Source organism: Kogia breviceps, chromosome 16, assembly GCF_026419965.1.
Source record: "Kogia breviceps isolate mKogBre1 chromosome 16, mKogBre1 haplotype 1, whole genome shotgun sequence".
NCBI classification, from domain to species: Eukaryota; Metazoa; Chordata; class Mammalia; order Artiodactyla; family Physeteridae; genus Kogia; species Kogia breviceps.
In genome coordinates, this window is record NC_081325.1 from 40,166,893 (window position 1) to 40,187,753 (window position 20,861).

Genomic DNA, 20,861 nt, shown 5'->3' on the forward strand with positions numbered 1-20,861 from the left:
CATCTTTGGTGTCATGACTCAAATCGCTAAAGGTATGTTTGAGCTGCCCCCCTTGCAGCTTACTCAGACTTTTGACCATTGCATGACAGTTGCCCTGCCTGGCTTTATCTCCTCTGTCTTACATGCCTCTGTTCCTTCCCTAATATGCCTGAGAAAGGGCTGCTGTGTGTGTTCACCTGAGATGATCCAAATGCTGTTCACTGGAGATCTTTACCCATTATTTTCCTACCCACAACTCTCCTCTCCAGCCTCTCGCTTGCATCCTCCGCCACTCCTGGCAGCAACATTGGATGAACTGGCACCTTCTGATTTGTTAAATATTTACATCTGTCTTGTCAAACCGACCTCCCTTACAAGCTTCATTGAATTATGGTTATTGAGAAGGCTTTGAACCTCTCTCCAGCTCAACTTACTGGGACCTGATAATCATTTTTTTCTGCCTTTGGCTGGAACCAAGATCAATCGCAGGACTCTGGGAGGATTTTCCACTTTCTTTTTGGTGCCCTTCTCTCCCCTTGTAAGACTCAAAGGAGCTTTCTTCTGTTGATAGATCAGGCTGACGGCCACCTAAAACACTCAATCTGTTGTATTTGTGAGGACTCTCAGCAGTTCCATGTGCCCCGACCTCAAGGAGAGGCCACTTTTTGGCCAGACTGCTCTTATTTGAGATCTCCTCATTATTTTCCTTGTCATCTCAAACATCTGTTTTGCATGGTCCCTAAGGGGAGCCAACTCTTCCTCCACTCGGCCACCCAGAACAGTTTCCATCACTACCCAGACCTTGCCAATTGCCAGCCTGTCAAAAATCTCTAGGGACTTGCCTTTATGGTTCTGATCACCCACAAAGGAGCCCTGACCCACTGGCAATGGGAAAGGAAGAATAACCATGCTATTATGAGATTGAGGAGCCAGAGAGTACAAACAAACTGCTCGTTAAGGTTAGGGAATCTCTTTTGGTGACATAGCCTTAATGTTGCATATTCCCTCTATCAAACAAATTGCTCATCCAGGTGAGAAAATCTCTATAGGTGACATAATCATTGGCACATGGTCTGTTACTCTCCCTGAATGTTGTATGTCCTCACTGCCAGTAGGGAAGGGAGATCTCTATTGGTGACACTGCCTTTGGGGCCAGAGGAAACAGACAGTAGTCCTGGTGGGCCTATGGCCAGGGCCCTCCACTGATACCAGGAGGAGGGGATGCCCTCTCCTGCAAATGGTTAGGGATATCAGCACTCTGAGATGCCCCTGACCTCTGTGGTGTGTATTCTTTCTTTCCAAATGGTAACCAAACCTCTGGCCTTCCACCACCAGACACTCCCTTAGGCTCCATCCTCAAGAACTGGTTGGCCTTTGACCCTGACACCCTAAAGAAAAAGAAAATGGTCTTTTTCTGCAACACCACTTGGCCCCAGAATAAGCTGGGGAACCAAGAAAAGTGGCCCTTAAATGGTAGCATTAACTTTAATACCATCCTTTAACTAGATCTATTCTGCAAATGACAAGGAAAATGGAGCGAGATTCCCTATGTTCAAGACTTTTTCGTTCTTAGAGATAAGGAAGAACTCTGCAAGACTTGTAAAATTGACTCTGCCATGCTGGCCCTGATGGGACAGCCCCCATCCTCTCCTCGAGAGGATCCATCTGAGCCAGGCCATGCCAAAAGGGAACCTGAGCCAGATAAGAGACAAAGGGAGAAAATCTTTAAAGCTGAGGATAGCACTAAAACCAGCCCATCCTCCATCTATCACCCTTTGCCACCAACAGCCCCCTTACTGCCTTGTCCGGGAGATCTGACTCCCACAAGTCTTCCCCCTAGAATTTTCCCTTTGGTGGAGATAATGGGCAAATTCAGACCCCAACTCATTCAGAAGACTTAATCCTGGAGTTGAAGCAGATCAGACAGGAACTAGGTACATTTTCTGATGATCCTGACCAGTACATTGACAACTTCCAAAACTTAACCTTGGCTTTTGATTTAGCCTGGAAAGATGTCATGATAATCTTGGGGCAAACTCTATCAGACTAAGAACTAGAGGGGTGTTACTGTGGTGGTTCTCCCAAGTACCAGTCTGCTTCCCAGCTTGTTCATGATGTTCCTACCTAACAGTGGGAGGGGGCATTCAGGTATGACCAGGAAAGAATGAGAGAAATTATATACTTCCCAGTAACAAAACAAAGTGACAATAAAAGACCTAGTAGTAAGTTTACCTGAGACTCCTGTAGCCTAACAGGAATCAGAGGAGAAGTGTCCAGAGAAAGAAATTAGGACAGAGTAGGTGGCCCCCATATCCAATAAGAAAGATATGGTCCTACCTGCCACATCCAGGTTCGCGCTTGGCTCCAGTCCATTAATACTGACATTAAACAGGGAGGCCATCTGGAGTAGAGGGTCCTGTCTCTCCCGGGCCATCTGAGGGGCTGCCTCTGGCCCCTGGGCACTTTGGCCCAGCGGGCAGATGGCTCTCCAATGGCCACTTTTTTAGAGTTTGCATAGGGCGTTGTAGGAGGCTTGTCATTGATGGGGCATTCCCTTGTCCAGTGACCAGGTTTTCTGTAGACCCAGCATTGGTCTTGGCTTCTGTTGGGAAGGCTCAGTGTTTGAGGATCCTGCTTTCCTTGAGCCAGAAAATGGTCTTTCCCTTCCAAGAGAGAGGTAACCTGTTGGGGGGTATATACTGTCAGGGGTTACCCCAATGTAAGTTTGGAGGCTTTTTGCACCAATAAGGCCAAGGCAGCAGCTACCCTAAGACAACTGAGCTATTCAGTGGCCACCAGGTTCAGTCTCTTTGACATATATCCTATCATATATCCTATAGGTCTCTGGACAGGGCCAAGTTCCTGAGTTAAGATTCCTAAAGCCATCCCTTATTTTTCTGCCATGAATAGCTGGAAAGTTGTTTCATTTCTTGGAATTCCCAAGGCTGGGGCCTGGCATAGTAATGTCTTTAGCAGTTGGAAAGCTTGGGTTTGGTTAGGGCCCCAGAGCAGAGATTTAGAGTCAGATTTTCCCTTCAGGTCCTCATAAAAATGTTGTGCTTTTAGTCCACAGTTAGGAATCCATAGTCTGCAATACCCCATGAGGTCTAAAATTGCTCAGAGCTAAGTTTTCAGGTAGTTGGTTCTGGCAGATCTAAAATCCCTTGTATTCTATAGGGGGAGAGTCTTCATTCCCCTTGGGAGAGGATTACTCACAGATATTTGACTTCCTGCTGTGCCAATTGGACCTTGGACTTATAAACTTTATAGCTTTGTTTTGGCAAAAAAATTGACGGTCTGGGTAGCATGAGTTAAAGCTCTCTCATGGTCCAGGGAACAAATAAGAAGGTTATCCACATACTGTATGATAGTCCCTTCCTCCAGGTGTAGATCTTGGAGGACTTTGGCCAGGACTTGGCCAAAAATGTGGGGACTGTCTCGGAACCCTTGGCATGGGTCTGTCCAGATGAGTTATTTTCCTCTATTCCTTCCTCATGCCACTCAAAAGCAAAGAGGTAGCAGGACCAGTGTTCCAGAGGTATGGCAAATAAGGCATCCTTTAGGTCTAACACAGTAAACCAGGAGGCTGTGCCTGGTATGGTCCCCAACAAGTTGTACATGTTGGATGGAGTGAGACTACTGCCTCACTGATAGCTCTTAAGTCTTGAACCAGTCTGTATTCTCTGTTTGGCTTCTTAACAGCTAAGATAGGATGTTGCAAGGAGAACTGTAAGGAATAAGTAGCCCACATTGTAAAAATTTGTGTTTGAAAGCCAGCAATCCTCTTCGGGCTTCTGGGAGAATTGGATATTGTTTCTGATTGGGGAAAGAGATTGGATCCCTTAAGGTGATAAGCACTGGGGAGGCGGTTGTAGCTCTCCTTGGCATTCCATTGGCCCAGACTTGGGGGTCTACTGGCAAATCAGCTAAGGCTGGTGTGCCAGTGCTCAGAGGAGGCTGTGTCTCCATTTTAGACCTCATGGGGTATTGCAGACTATGGATTTCTAACTGCGGACTAAAAGCACAACATTTTTATGAGGCCCTGAAGGGAAAATCTGACTCTAAATCTCTGCTCTGGGGCCTAAACCAAACCCAAGCTTTCCAACTGCTAAAGACATTACTATCCCAGGTCTCAGCCTTGGGAATCCCAAGAAATGAAACAACTTTCCAGCTATTCATGGCAGAAAAATAAGGGATGGCTTTAGGAGTCTTAACTCAGGAACTTAGCCCTGTCCAGAGACCTATAGAATATATGTCAAAGAGACTGGACCTGGTGGCCACTGAATAGCCCAGTTGTCTTAGGGTAGCTGCTGCCTTGGCTTTATTGGTGCAAAAAGCCTCCAAACTTACATTGGGACAACCCCTGACAGTATATATCATCCATCAGGTTACCTCTCTCTTGGAAGGGAAAGACAATTTTCTGGCTCACGGAAAGCAGGATCCTCAAATATCAGGCATTACTGCTGGAGAATCCAGACATACATGTCATGGTCTGCTCCTCTTTAAATCCAGTTGCCCTGTTCCCCCTACCTGAAGAAGGTCTACCAGTTCACTAATGTGAAGATATTATATCTCATTCCTTGTTGCCCCAACCAGATCTAACTGATATTCCACTACAAAACCCTGAGGAGGTTTGGTTCGCTGATGGAAATAGTTTTATTTCTGAAAGATGTAGAAGGGCAGGGTATGTGGTGGTGTCATTTACACAGGTTACTGAGGCCCAGATTCTTCCCCCAGGGACCTCAGTCCAACTGGCAGAAATAATTGCTTTAACCCGAGCCTTAAACCTGGCTGAAGGTAAGGCCCTTAATATATATACTGACTCGAAATATGCTTTTGTGGTTCTGCGTGTTCGTGCTGCTATCTGGAAGGAATGTAGCTACCTGATGGCACGTTCTGGCTACCTGAGAGTATGGACCTCAAATTCTCTCCCTCTTGGAGGCAGTTCTCAAACCTTCCCAGGTAGCCGTGATTCACTGCAGAAGTTACCAGAAGGGCAATGATGAAATAACAAAAGGAAATTGGCTAGGAGATCAGGCTGCCCAACAAGCAGCCCTTCAGCCCTTTGTTATAGAGTGTGCCTTAGTTCCTTCCCTTAGTTCTCTCCCTTCCCTATCTTACCTGCCTGAGGAAATAAAATCGCCATAAGTCATGGGTACCACCTTGACCCAGACAGATGATACCAGAGAGAGGGCTTAATTCACCTGCCCTGATTGCTCCAATGGAAAATTATTAAATCTTTGCGTGAGGACTGTCACCTAGGGAGGGATGCCTTATACCAAATTGTTTCTTCTGTCTCCTCTGGGAAGGGATTTTGCAGTGTACTTAATAAAGTAACCTCATCATGGCCTACTTGTCTGACTAACAATCCTCAGGGAAGTAAGCCACTACTGTTGGCCCTTCCGTCTCAGAGACACAGAACATATCCAGGGGAAGACTGGCAAATTACTTTAAAATGGTTCCTCCCTACCGAGGATATAAGCACATTTTGGTGTTTATGGACACCTTTACCGGCTGGGTGGAAGCTTTCCCCACCAGGACAGAAGAAGCTTCAGACATAAACCATAAGCTTTTAACTGAAATCATCAACAGGAGGTTTGCCCTCCTGTTGTCTCTGAAGAGTGATAATTGTCCTGCCTTTGTTTCCCAAATTACTCAGCAGATATCCAAGGTTCTAGATATTGAGTACCACCTTCATTCTTCCTGGAGACCCCAATCCTCAGGAAAGGTAAAAAGAGCCAACCAACATTTAAAGAATACCTTAAGAAAAATAATGCAAGAGATCTCCCTCATTTGGAAGGAAGCCCTCCCCATTGCTTTTTTAAGGATCAGAACAGCCCCAAAGGCCTTACTTAACCTTAGCCCTTATGAAATGCTGTATGGTAGGCCTGTCTTATGAGGAGACCTATTGATGGACTCTGACACCTCTGCCATTACATCTTATGTCACCTCCCTTGGACAATTCCAACGAGCCCTCCAGGACTACAGGGTAAAATGCTTCCTTCCCCACAATCTGCTCCTTGCCTCTACTCTCCAGGAACACAAGTACTCCTTGAAACTTGGAAAGACACCTTCCCTGGTTCTCAAATTCAGCTGATCTGGAAGGATCCTATCCAGTCTTGTTCTCTTACCCTACAACTGTTAAAGTAGAGGGATCTCCAGTTGGATTCACCATTCTTGGGTAAAGCACTGGACAGCTACTGTACCTGAGGACATTTCCCCAGCTGAGTACACCTGTGAGCCTTTGGAGGACCTCCAGCTCCTGTTCAAACAAAAACTGCAAGATAAGTACATTCTAAATCCATGAACCCACCATTCCCAAAGCTGGCAGAAGTAATAGGCCTACTGTATCTCCTGACCTTTCTCACTGTGCTCACTCTTATTCTATTCTGCATATCATCACAAAATTAATTCACACACTGTCTCTTATTTCCCTAATATGGCATCTCTCCTTGCAGTTATTGCACTTTGCTCCTTTCCCTTCATTTCTTCATATTCTCACCATCCAGTTACACTCACTATAAATCAAGTTGCAAAATTAACCAATAAAACCTACTGCTGGATAGTCCCCAAGGGAACCCAAAACCTAGAGGAACTCTACTTATTGGCCTTCCCTACCTCCATTGAACATCTGTATAACTTACTGGGTCAATATTATGGGATGGATTACCTTTTATATGGGGACCAAATGCAAGTAGACCCTGACTTTTTTTGCCTCAGGCCTAGCTATCTGTGTAGCTACAGCTTCCAAGCTTCTAGGAAATGCACAGCTTTGTTTTCAGAACCCGGATGAATGGGACCCACCTTGGGCTGGTTAAATGACTCCTTTTGTATCTATACCCTCAGCTTTAATCAGATTAGCCTGGTGTGGGATCCCTGGTCAGAAGAGGATGAATACAATGTACACAAAGGTAATTTCACTTTGTATTGGGAAAACTCAAGGAAGAATGCAACTAACAAATATATTAATGAGGACCATATCCCCATAAACAGCTCAGCCCTGGGAACTAAATATGTAGAGATTGGCACGACTATCAGACACCTACTTAACCTAATCTCCCTGCAAGTTCCTCCTCCAAAATATAATATAATCCAGTTAATATTCAGAGATTTGTTATATTAATCACCCCATCACACTCATAATCAGTCAGAACCCAGATCCTTCCTTCTGTGTATAGATTTCTTCCATAGGGTTTGGCATTCCAAATATAATCCTAAGCCATGGGACCCCAGTCTTCTTCTGGAGGAAAACTCCCAACAGGTCAAGTCCTGGCTCTGGGGACCCATGATAGGGTATTCTTGAGGGACATTGGATTTTCATTTCTTTGTGGTACTGGGGTATATCTAGATCTTTCCACACTTTGGAGAGACACCTTTCCCATCATTGCTGCTGTCCCAGAGGCAGTCATTATGGCTACAAAAGATTTAGCTTCCTCAGGAGGCATTCCTTGGGGGTCATTTCTCGAAGAAGCCTTGAGACATGTCCAAAACAGACAAAAATGAACCACTGATGAGGGCGGGGGTGATGTTCATGATAACCCAATTATTGATCAGCCCTAAATGATCCACAGTGTCTTTAGAGGAATTTTTGATTTGCAGGTATAACCCTCTTAGAGAGGAGCATTCTGAATCTTACCATCATGGTCCAGGAATCCTGGAAGGTTACAGTAGCAGCCATTAAGGAGAAACACTCAGCCCTAGATTCTCTGGCCAAGGTGGTTTTACAAAATAGGAGGGCTCTCAGTGTTATAACAGCTGAGGCCGGGGGGGTGGTCTGTGCCCTGATAAATGAAACGTGCTGCTTCTATGTTAATACCTCTAGCCAGGTTGAAGAAAACCTTCTGGTTTTAAAGAAAAACATCAAATTAGTAGATAATCTGAAAGAGAGAGCAGGACAGGACCCTAGCTGGCTTTCTTCCTTCCTCTCCTCTATGGAGACACAGACATGACTGCTGCCCTTGTTGAGACCATTAGTCCTGATAGTCTTTGTTTTGTCATTAGTCCCTTGTATCATAAACCAACTTGTTCAACTCATTTCAGAATGCATATAGGATGTTCATTTCCAAATTGTTCTGCAAGGAAGCTACCAGCCTGTTCAGCCTGGCCCTGAGACTGAGATCTATGTGGGACACCTTGATGGTCATCATTCCAACCCACCTCCTATCTGAAAAAGAGCAAGAGGAGGGACCCAATCAAAATGTTGCCCCTTACCAGCAGGAAGCAGCCAGAACAGTCATCATCCATGTCCCAAAGAATTGGGTCCCATACTCTTGAGGGGGGAATGTTAGGTAGTTAGTCAGACATTAGCATCAAGGAGGTGACAGTGGCAAAAAGATAAGAGGGGAGTAGGTAAGTTACACCCCAAATATCTGGGAACCCTCCCCTGACGCCACCCAGAACGTATGAAACTATGGTTGAGTGATGGGTAACTTACCCTGATAAAGAGAGAGCACAGTAAAACAAGGGATCTTCCCTAGGATGCTCATGCCCAGACTAGACAGGTTTATAACCTATAGTAAACCCAAACTCATTATACAATCACTATAATAAAATAAGCATGTGGTTTTGGCCCCCGACCCCAACCTGGTGGGCTTTTTTTAGTGAATCAAGGGTAAGGGAATGTGGAAAAATGAACTGGTTACATAACTCGGAACTGCCAATCAAATAATGATCCCCTGTCACTCACCCATGATTGCACCCCACCTCCTTGCAGAACACTCCTATAAACACACTTAAGTCTGTACAGGAGGGCTGGTTTCACTTTGCAGAAACAGCCTGCTCTCCCTCTGAGAGTGTAACTGTGCCTTAATAAGCTTTGCTTTGCATTTAAGCCTGAAGTAGTAGTCTGCAATTCTTTGCTTGTTATCACAAGGACCGAGATTCCTGTTCCTGGTCTTCCATTGACCTCCTTGGTTGAAGCTATTTGACACAATGCACACCAAACCTGTAACATCAGGTGCCTAAGGTGCTATCTCACCAGTCTACCCAATGATTTTTTTTTCTTATGAGGGGTTCATAAAGTCATAAAATTCTTAGCATAACATAAAAGAAACTAGGCATGAATTTGTAGTTTATAGTAACCTGTTTCTCGGGCTTCCCTGGTGGCGCAGTGGTTGAGAGCCCGCCTGCCGATGCAGGGGACACGGGTTCGTGCCCTGGTCCGGGAAGATCCCACATGCCGCGGAGCGGCTGGACCCGTGAGCCATGGCCGCTGAGCCTGCGCGTCCGGAGCCTGTGCTCCGCAAAGGGAGAGGCCACAACAGTGAGAGGCCCGCGTACCGCAAAAAAAAAAAAAAAAAAAAAAAAAAAAATATATATATATATATATATATATATATATAGTAACCTGTTTCTCTGCCCTATTTCTCTGTTTCCTATAAAAATTATTTCTTGCAATATGAATACCACATTATTCAAAAATAACAATGTGCAATTATATATCTGGAAAGATGAATTAATATTTTAGGTACAAAGACAGAATTGAAATTTTTAATCTGCATCATATTATATTTTATTTTTTCTAAAATTGTGTTAAAATGATCATCATTCCAATGTCTAACCTATTTCATTTTTTAAATAGGTTAAGATTAACAATTATTTTGTTGAAAATGGTTAAAAATGAAATCCTGGATTAGATTAAGTTGTAGAGAAATATTAATTTTCAATACAAGGTGAACTGATAACAGTGTGCATGATGCAGAACACAAGTGAGATTGGGTTTTGTTCTGTAGCTGTTGGCAAGAAAGTCTGCAAATCTGGGAACACTGGAAGAACAGAGACAAATAAAGCTATCTTTCTCTAAAGATACATCCTAGTCCATCAAAGCACAAGTCTCTGACCACAATCCATGCTAATAGTAATAGCCTTTGCTGCGAAATTCTTTCAATCAATTCTTCTTTGTCCATTCTTTAAAACAACACTTTTCACTTAACATTAAGTTACCGGAAAGTTCTTTGAAATGCCAACCACTGAAATCATCATCTTCCCAAAACCTTGGCAAGTAACATAGCTCAAAATGGAATCAGCAGGTGAATGACTACAGGATTAGAAAAGCATGTCTTTATGGGATCATCTCAACTGATTGCCTTAGGGTCGAACTTGAAATCTCCAAAATATCCATGGGAAGTTTAGAATTATAAAATTTCAATCCATGATTTTTTATATCTTATGGATCATGTTAATAGCCAACTCGTTATTTAATAATTCATCATTAATCCATATGTTATGGTAATTGGTATTTAATCTTTATAAAATTGGACATTTTACCTTTGACTAGATTGATTTATTAAATTTTCTTGAAAATGGTAAAACAAAGAAAGTGTTTTAGAAGGAAAACATACCTTTAAAGAAAATATAGTTCTAGGTGAAAGAACTTAAAACTATGGAGATACTGCTCATAACATATTTTAAGGGTAATAAAATTCTTTTTTAACATGACCAATTCCTCCCAGGTTTCTTATTAAGAGTCATCTTAAAAAGAAATCTTATCCTTAATGCCATCACTGAAACCAAGCAGGAGCCTGTGGGGTTCCTGGGAACAAAAACCTTTCTATGTCCCCCATTTCCTGATTACAGGAAACAGGCTTTATTCAGCCTTCATGACCTTCCAAAGGGCAGGTTTAAACAGTTGCTAATTAGGGAAGGGAGGGGATGCAGAAACAAGGAAGGAAGTCAAGAAACAATAGTGCAACCTCGGGACAGGGTCCGGGTTCCCCCTCAAGGGATATATATATATATATATATATATATATATATATATATATATATATATATATATATATATATATAACAAAATCTGTGAGCCGTTTGCAGATACTGAAACGCCCACCAGGTGGAAGAAGTTAACTGTATGCTGCCCACAAGAATGTAGACCATGGACCAGTTGGAACCAGAAGGTTGTTGATGCTGACTCCCACTTACTTTACCACAAACCAATCAGAAGAATGTCCATGAGCTGATCATGTCCTCTTCTTTGAACCACTCCTATAAAACTCCTCACTACCCTCCCCCCCCCCCACTTCAGGATACACAGTTTTGGGGGCATTAGCCTGCTGTGGCCCCCTTTGCCTTGCAAAGCAATAAAACTATTATTTTCTACTTCATCCAGAACTCTTTCTCTGAGGTTCAATTCTATACCAGTGTACAGAGGCTGAATTTCAGCTAAATAACAAGTTAACACAAAACTGAAAGGCAATTTATTCTCATAATTTCAAATCATTTTTATTTCTAAAACTGCAATCACATATACTCATAACATGTTTGTATTTATTATGCTAGGGTGAGATGAAAGGAAAAACTGAGAGTCAGAGAAGTAAAATACTTTGCCTAAGATTATACTCCTGGTACAGAGCATATAGAGATTCACATCCAGTTTATTCAGACTTTTAATGTCTTCTCTGTTGTACACATCCAATATCTTTTACATAACCTTGATGCCCATGGCAGAGAAAACCCACATTTCTTAGAAGGGCATTGTTGAGAGTAAACTTCTTTCTCTCCCATGTAAGATAGTCTATCAGAATCATGCAAACAAAGTCATATTATCTGCACCCCACCCACTCCATGCATCCAGACCTACAGCTTCAGTTGTTTCATTTTAGTTTCTTTTTTTTTTTATCTTTTAGTATAGTGAGCCATTTCTCAGAATTTTTTCTTTTTTATTCTACTCTATATAATTCTGTTTTTAATGAAAATAATAAAGGCTGAGTGATTAACATTCTTTCTTTCATATTCTTTTAAACACAGAAAATTCTAAAATGGTGAGTCCTTACACAATTGTTTTTATTTGTTTACTTTGTTTTTAAATAAACTTCTCATGAGGCACAGGGCTGGTATGGACTGACTTTTACTTTGAAGGTTTATTGGTATCTTTCTCCTGAGATGTCTAATGTCAACTTGAAAATAAAATAAACAGTTATTTTACCAGCAAAATGAGTTTATTTAGAAACAGCAGAGGAATTGCAATTAGGGTCAAGCAAACTATGGTGAACCACAGGCAAGTGTGGAGAACAAAGAAGGTCAGAATTCTTTTGCAGTGGGAAGTGGGAAGTTGTGAAGGGCTGCTTCTGAACAAAGTCCATTGGAGGAGAGTGTGAGCTCAGGGTTGTGGCTACTTCTCTTTGGTTGAGTTGTTGTGGTTTCTCATTGTCTGTGTTGTTGCTGGGGTGTGTAATTTAAGCTTCTTTCCATTGGGGAATGCTAGGCTTGCAAACAGCAGCCAAAAGTGGAGTGAGCAATGTCCCCCTACAGGGTTTCCCTCCCTTTTATTTTATTTGTTTATATTAAAAAAAAAAAAATTGGAGTGTAGTTGCTTTACAATGTTGTGTTAGTTTCTGCTCTACAGTAAAGTGAATCAATTGTATGTATACATATATCCACTGTTTTTAGATTTCCTTCCCATTTTGGTCACTGCAGGTCACTGAGTAGAGTTTCCTGTGGTAAACAGTAGGTTTTCATTAGTTATCTATTTTATACATAGCAGTGTAAATATGTCAATCCCAATCTCCCAATTTGTCCCACCCTCTCTAACCCCTTCTTAACAATAAGTTTGTTCTCTACATCTGTGACTCTATTTCTGCTTTGCCAGCAAGTTCAACTGTACCATTTTCTTAGATTCCACATGTGAACAATATTATATATTTGTTTTTCTCTTTCTGACTTACTTCACTTTGTATTACAGTCTCTAGGTTCATCCACATCTCTGCAAATGACAATATTTCCTTCCTTGTTATGAATGAGTAATACATGTACTACATCTTCCTTATCCATTCATCCATTGATGGACATTTAGGTAGCTTCCATGTCCTGGCTACTGTAAATTGTGCTGCAATGAACATCAGGGTGCATACAACCTTTTGAATTATGGTTTTCTCAAGATTTATGCCTAGGATTGGGATTGCTCGTTCATATGGTAGCTCTATTTTTAGTTTTCTAAGGAAACTTCATACTGTTCTCTATAGTGGCTGTACCAATTTACATTCCCACCAACAGTGTAGGTGGGTTCCCTTTTCTCCACACCCTTTCCAGCATTTATTGTTTCTAGATTTTTTGATGATGGCCATTCTGACCAGTGTGAGGTGATACCTCATTGTGGTTTTGATTTGCATTTCTCTAACAATTAGTGATGTTGAGCATCTTTCATATGCTTTTTGGTGAACTGTATGTCTTCTTTGGATAAATGTCTATTTATATCTTCCACCCATTTTTTGACTGGGTTATTTGTTTTTTTGTTTTTGAGCTTCATTAGCTGTTTGTATATTTTGGATATTAATCCCTTGTAGGTTGCTTCATTTGTAAATATTTTCTCCCATTCTGAGGGTTCACTTTTTGTTTTGTTTATGGTTTCCTTTGCTGTGCAAAATATTTTAAGTATAATTAGACACCATTTTTTTTCTTTTGTTTTTATTTTCATTACTCTAGGAGGTGGATCAAAAAATCTTACTGTGATTTATTACAAAGAGTGTTCTGACTGTTTTCCTCTAAGATATTTAGAGTGTCTGGCCTTACATTTATGTAGGTTGTTAATCCATTTTGAGTTTATTTTTTGTATGGTGTTGAGAGTGTTCTAATTTTACTCTTGTATGTGTAGCTGTCCAGTTTTCCCAGAACCACTAATTAAAGAGAATGTCTTTTCTCCACTGTATGTTCTTGCCTCCTTCATCATAGAGTAGGTGACCATAGGTACATGGGTTTATCTCTGGGCTTTCTATCCTGTTCCATTGATCTATATTTCTATTTTTGTGCCAGTGCCATACTGTCTTGATTACTGTAGCTTTGTAGTATAGTGTGAAGTCAGGGAGCCTGATTCCTCCAGCTCCATTTGTTATTCTCAAGATTGCTTTGACTAGTCAGGGTCTTTTGTGTTTCCATACAAATTGTCTTTTTGTTGTTGTTGTTTTAATTCTGTGAAAAATGCCATTGGTAATTTGATAGGGTTTGCATTGAATCTGTAGACTGCCCTGGGTAGTATGTCATTTTCACAATGTTAATTCTTCTGATCCAAGAACATTGTATATCTCTCCATGGGTTTGTGTCACCTTTGATTTCTTTCATCAGTATCTTATAGGTTTTTGCATACCAGTATTTTGCCTCCTTGGGTAGGTTTATTCCTAGGTTTTATTATTCTCTGTGTTGTGATGGTAAATGAGATTGTTTCCTTAATTTCTTTCTGATTTTTGTTGTTAGTGTATAGGAATGCAAGAGATTTCAGTGTATTAATTTTGTATCCTGCCACTTTATCAAATTCATTGATAAGCTCTAGTAGTTTTCTGGTAGCCTCTTCAGGATTATCTATGTATAGTATCATGTCATCTGAAAATGGTGACAGTTATACTTCTGTTTTTCCAATTTGAATTCCTTTTATTTCTTTTTCTTCTCTGTCTGCCATGGTTAGGACTTCCAAAACTATGTTGGATGATAGTGGTGAGAATGGGTGTCCTTGTCCTGTTCCTGATCTTAGAGGAAATGCTTTCAGTTTTTCACCACAGAGAATGACGTTTGCTGTGTGTTTGTCGTATATGACCTTTTTTTGTGTTGAGTTAGGTTCCCTCTAAGCCCACTTTCCGGAGAGTTTTTATTGTAAATCGGTGTTGAATTTTGTCAAAAGCTTTTTCTGCATCTATTGAAATGATCATATTGTTTTTATAATTTGTCAATATGGTGTATCAGATTGATATATTCCTCACATACCTGGGATAAATTTCACTTAATCATGGTATATGATTCTTTTAATGTGTTGTTGGATTCTGTTTGCTAGTATTTTGTTGAGGAATTTTGCATCCATATTCATCAGTGCTATTGGCCTGTAATTTTCATTTTTTTGTGAAATCTTTGTCTGTTTTTGGTATCAGGGTGTGGGTGACCTCCTATAATGAGTTTAGGGGTGTTCCTTCCTCTGTGATTTTTTGGACAAGTTTGAGAAGGATACGTGTTAGCTCCTCTCTAAATGTTTGATAGAATTTGACTGTGAAGACATCTAATCCTGGACTTTTGTTTGTTGGAAGATTTTTAATCACAGTTTCAATTTCATTACTTGTGAATTGTCTGCTTATATTTTCTATTTCTTCCTGATGCAGTCTTGGAAGGTTGTACCTTTCAAATAATTTGTCCATTTCTTCCAGGTTGTCCATTTTATTGGCATAGAGTTGCTTGTAGTAGTCTCTTATGATCCTCTGTATTTCTGTGGTGTCAATTGTAACTTCCCCTTTTTTATTTCTAATTTTATTGATTGGAGTTCTCTTCCTTTTTTTCTTGATGAGTCTGGCTAAAGGTTTATCAATTTTGTTTATCTTCTCAAAGAAATAGCTTTTAGTTTCATTGATCTTTGCTATTTTTTTCTTCATTTCTATTTCATTTATTTGTGCTCTGATGTTTATGATGTCTTTCCTCCTACTAACTTTGGGTTTTGTTCTTATTTCTCTAGTTGTCTTAGGTGTAAGGTTAGGTTGTTTATTTGAGATTTTTTTTGTTTCTTGAGGTAATATTATATTGCTATAAACTTCCCTCTTAGAACTGCTTTTACCTCATCCCATAGGTTTTGGGTCCTTGTGTTTTTGTTGTCATTTGATTCTAAGAATTTTTTTGTTTCCTCTTGATTTCTTCAGTGATCCATTGGTTATTTAGTAGCATATTGTTTTGCCTTCATGTTTTTGTGTTTTTAACAGGTTTTTTTTCCCCTGTAATTGTTTTCTAATCTCATAGCATTGTGGTTGCAAAAGTTGCTTGATATAATTTCAAGTTTCTTAAATTTATAGAGGTTTAATTTGTGATCCAAGATGTGGTCTATCCTAGATAATGTTCTGTGTGCACTTGAGAAGAAAGTGTATTCTGCTGCCTTTTGTTGGGATGGCCTATAAATATCAATTAATTCTAACTGATCTTATGTGTCATTTAGGGCTTGTGTTTCCTTAGTAATTTTTCATCTGGATGATCTGTCCATTGGTGTTAGTGGGGTGTTAAAGTTCCCCACTATTATTGTGTTAGTGTTGACTTCCCTTTTTATGGCTCTTAGCATTTGCTATATTGAGGTGCTCCTATGTTAGGTGCAGAAATATTTACAATTGTTATCATTTCTTCTTGGTTTGATCCCTTGATCTTTACGTGGAGTCCTTTCTTGTCTCTTGTAACAGTCTTTATTTTAAAGTCTATTTTGTCTAATATGAGTATTGCTACTCCAGTTTTCTTTTTATTTCCATTTGCAATGGAATGTCTTTTTACAACCCCTACTTTCAGTCTGTATGTGTCCCAAGATCTTAAGTGGTTCTCTTGTAGATAGTATATATATGTGTCTTCTTTTTGTTTCCATTCAGCTAGTCTATGTCTTTTGGTTGGAGCATTTAATCCATTACATTTAAGATGTGTTCCTATTGCCATTTTCTTAATTGTTTGGGGTTTGTTTTTGAAGGTGTTTTTTCTTCCCTTCCTCTTTTGTTTTCTTCTCATATGTTTCTTGCCTAGAGAAGTTCCTTTAGCAATATTTGTAAAGCTGTTTTGGTGGTGCTGAATTCTCTTATCTTTTGCTTGTCTATAAATCTTTTGATTTCTCCTCAAATCTGAATGAACGTTTTGCTGGTATAGTATTCTTGGTTGTAGGTTTTTCCCTTTCATCTCTTGAAATGGATTGTGCCACTCTCTTCTAGCTTGCAGAGTTTTTGCTGAAAAATCAGCTGATAATCTTTTTTGGATTCCCTTGTATGTTGTTGCTTTTCCTTTGTTGCATTTAATATTTTTTTCTTTCTATGTAATTTTTGTTAGTTTGATTAATATGTGTCTCTGTGTGTTCCTCCTTTGGTTTATCCTGTATGGGACTCTCTGCACATCCTGGATTTGGATGACTATATCCTTTCTCACGTTAGGGAAGTTTTCGACTATGATCTCTTCAAATACTTTCTCAGGCACTTTCTTTAATTTTGTCTTCTGAGACCCCTATTATTCGAATGTTGGTGTGTTTAATGTTGTCCCAGAGGTCTCTGAGACTGTCCTCATTTCTTTTCTTTCCTTTCTCTTTATTCTGTTCCATGGCAGAGATTTCCACCATTCTGTCTTCCAGGTCACTTATCCGTCTTTCTGCCTCAGTTTTTCACCTAATAATTCCTTCTAGTGTATTTTTCATTTCAGTTATTGGCTTGTTCATCTCTGTTTACTTTTTATTTCTTCTAGGTATTTGTTAAACTTTTCTTGTATCTCCTCTATCTGTGCCTCCATTTTGTTTCTAAGACCTTGGATTACCTTTATTATCTTTACTGTGTATTGTTTTTCAGATAGATTGCTAATTGCCTCTCCATTTAGTTGGTTTTGTAGGTTTTTATCTTGCTCCTTCATTGGCAGCATATTTCTTTGTTGTCTCATTTTGTCAGACTTAGTGTGTTTTTGGTCTCCTTTCTGCAGTTTGCAGGATCATAGTTCCTCTTGCTTCTGGTGTCTGCTCCCTGGTAGGTGATGTTGGTCTAGAGGTGTGTGCCATTACCCCCTTATAGAGGGTTTGATTGGTATTGTGGTGATCAGAGCCTGCCCTAGATATTGAGTGGGGCCTCCCCTTTGCCCTATGGTTGTCAGTGCCCTGTCAAGGGCAGGGTCTGCTCCCTATTTGTTGGAGTAGAGGCCCCCAGATCTGTTTCTTAGCTGTGATTCTGGTCTGTTGTGCTAGGTAGGCAGGATTAGAGCATTCCCATTGGGAGAGCAGCCACTGAGTTTTTCACCTTTGGAGTTGTTTACTTGTGAATATGCTCTGTTGTGTCCCCTTTAGCCATTTGTGCAGGCTCAAAAAGTATAATATTGGTCCCACCTAACTGTGGATATGCTGGCAATTGGCCCTGGTGACTCTCAGGCATTGTTTTCACCTGGCCACCAGTGCAGGTTCACTGAGTTTAGGTCCCAGTAGTGCAGTATTTGTGCACCAGGACCCACAGTGTGAGCTATGGAGCAGCTTGAAGTCTGGTCTGGGTCTTCCCTCATGTGTATGTGCTCTCCAAGCTCACAGCTGCTAAAGCCAGACCTGTCCCAGCTGCAAGAGCACTTGTTGTGTTTTCAGATGTTTCACAGGTGCTGAATTTAGGAAGCTGTCAGTGGAAGTGTAACTCTGTAGTTTGTGCATCTGTGAGGAGAGACTTCAGCTCTTGTTCCTTAGTCGCATAGCCCCTGGGCCTCAACTGTGGTTTCATCCCCTCCTCTGGGTGAATTTCCTAGTGGGAGGAGTATCTGCACACTCCTGGAACAGCAGGGTGGGTCCTGGCACCCACTGGCAGATTTCTTAGTATTGAGAGGTTTCTGTATGCTCTTGGGAGCAGGTGAGCTCTTGGCACCTATTGATGGATTTCCTAGTGGGGAGAGTTATCCGCACCCTCCCAGGAGAGCAGGGCAGGATCCAGAACCCACTGATGTATTTCCCAGTTACAGAGCTTTCTGTGCCCTCCTTGGACAGTATGGGCAAGTCCCAGCTCCTACTGGCAAATTTCCTAGTAGCAAGAAGTTTCTAGGCACCCCTGGGACACCGGGGTCCTGTCCTGGCACCTATTGGTTGATTTCCTAGTAGGGTGAATTTTCTATCTGCACCTGCCTGGGATAATGGGGCAGGTCCCAGCACCCACTGAAGGGCTTCCCAGTAGCGAGTGCTATTGGTGCTCTCCTGGGACAGCATAGGCAAGTCCTAGAGCCCACTGGCAGAATTCCCAGTGGGGGAAGCTGTTGGCCCCCTTCCAGGTCAGCAGGGACAGGTCCTGGGGTCTGCTGGTGGAATTGCTAGTGGCTGGATCTGTCCATGCCCTCCTGGGTAAGTTTCAACTCCCCTCTATTTTAAATGAGGTTTCTTTTATTCATTTTCAGACTAAAATGTCTGCTTTGTATCAAAACTATGAGGTATTGGTGAAGTTTTTCAGGATTTTGTTTGCTAATTATTTTTCCACAGTTAAGGTTAGTTAGAATGTGATAGATGTAGGTAAGGGGCTAGTTACCAAGGCACCTTAGTAGCTTCCCCAAACTACCATACACTCTCAGACGTTTTTAAAGGTCATCAATGACTACCTCCTTCCTTCCTTAACTGTTATTGATAATTCTTTATGCTAGAGATTCTGGATTCTAATTTAAATTTACCATCATATCCTGGGAGTTTCTGACATCATCTTCTAGTTTAAAGGTCTATCAAAAGAACATGTCTAAAGGAATGTGGAAAATAGCAGCTGGATTGCTTTTAACATTCCCATTTGATTGCAGAATTTATAGTGTATAATGAGACAATCCTGTATTAAGCAAACAGTTTGACATTATTTTTTTCTTTCTTGGGGAAAAAAAATCAAGGTTTTGGCTGACCATACCACTTGATATATTCCTGAATTCTTATTGTCCTTCTTTTAGCTCACTGTGAAAAACATTAATGTTATCTACTACATTTTGTTTTGGTTAGTTTTACTCATCTGAAATAATGTGGACTTTATATATTTAGATTATCTCAAAAACTTATATTCAAATTTAATTTTCCCTGGGAAAGTTTTAGGAATGATGAATTTTTATTAATTGTATCATTTTTGAAATTATCAGGCTGTTTTTATTGTTTGTGATATAAACTTATGGAACTGAAACTTAGTATCTAATTCTCCAGTCAGTATATATTTATTTTATGCACCTGGTGTCCATCACTGTACTAAGTATTGAAGATGGAAAACTGAGACAAGCAGAGAAGTTTCTCTGTCCTCATGTAATTAGTTTTACCAGGGTGAATGTGCTTTATCCCATCACAAAATAAACAGTGCCTAACAGTAATTTTAGTCAAGTGTTACTAAAAATTATAAACTGTGCTATGAGTATGCTTACCAGACTGATAGAGGAAAGAAAGATCTGTGATTTAAAGAGTAAAGAGAAGTTAGCTAGGGAAGATATAAAAGTGGAGAAGCAGGTAGAAAAGGGCAGTGTGTATACCCCAGGCCAGACACGCAGGAGGGTAGCAGAGGCAAAATGAGACTGGGAGGTTGAAAGGGTCAAACCATGTAGATCCTGTAGACAAAGGCAAATAACCTAAACTTTGTCACACAATCTATGGAAAGCCATTGAATGTGTGCAAGGTAACAGATGCCATGTGCATTTTGGATAATAGATGACAGAAAAATGTGTATTTGGATAGCTTAGTCAGGATGATGTCATAAGAGTACAGGGGAAAATTATGGTAAAATGTACTAGATTATACTAGTTTGAAGTAGGTTAAAAAAATAGTTCTATGTTCTTAACTTTTTCTGTAAAAGGTCTGATAGTAAATATTTTAAACTAGACAGTCTCTGTTACCTCTGCAGGTATAGTATGGAAGCAATCATAGAAAAATTTAACAAATGAGTGATGGTGATCCCATAAAAGTGTTTTTCAAAAGCAGGCATGAGGTGGGATTTGGCCCACAGGCTCTAGTTTGTCAATCACTGTTCTCATAAATAAAAAGACAATGCTTGAGAGGTTTTAGTTTTTGTTTTTGACAATGGAAATTTATGTTCAAGTTAAAAGTCAACTTAACCCATTAATATTGACATTTCTTTGATGATCAAAGGACTTTTTAACTTTTTAAAATTTAATTTCTAATATAAAATAATTATTCAAAAAATGGTTAAATCATTTTTCTATAAAGCTGGAAATACATGTGAAAACTGTCCCTAAATGTTTAAATGTATATAAATATTTAATATAAAAACATGAAGCAAACTACATGAGTTACAAATTTGAGTTTATAAAATTATTTATACAAATGCACTGTGCACAGCTGGTCTGTCAGCATTTCTGCACATTCTCTAACTTTTATTACTAGACTTTATTATACCTCTTTCTGTGGAAATATAGAAGAGGAAACTGGTACAGACACTAAATTCAATAAGCCATTAAATAGGTGACAAAAACATGATACTCTCTGAATA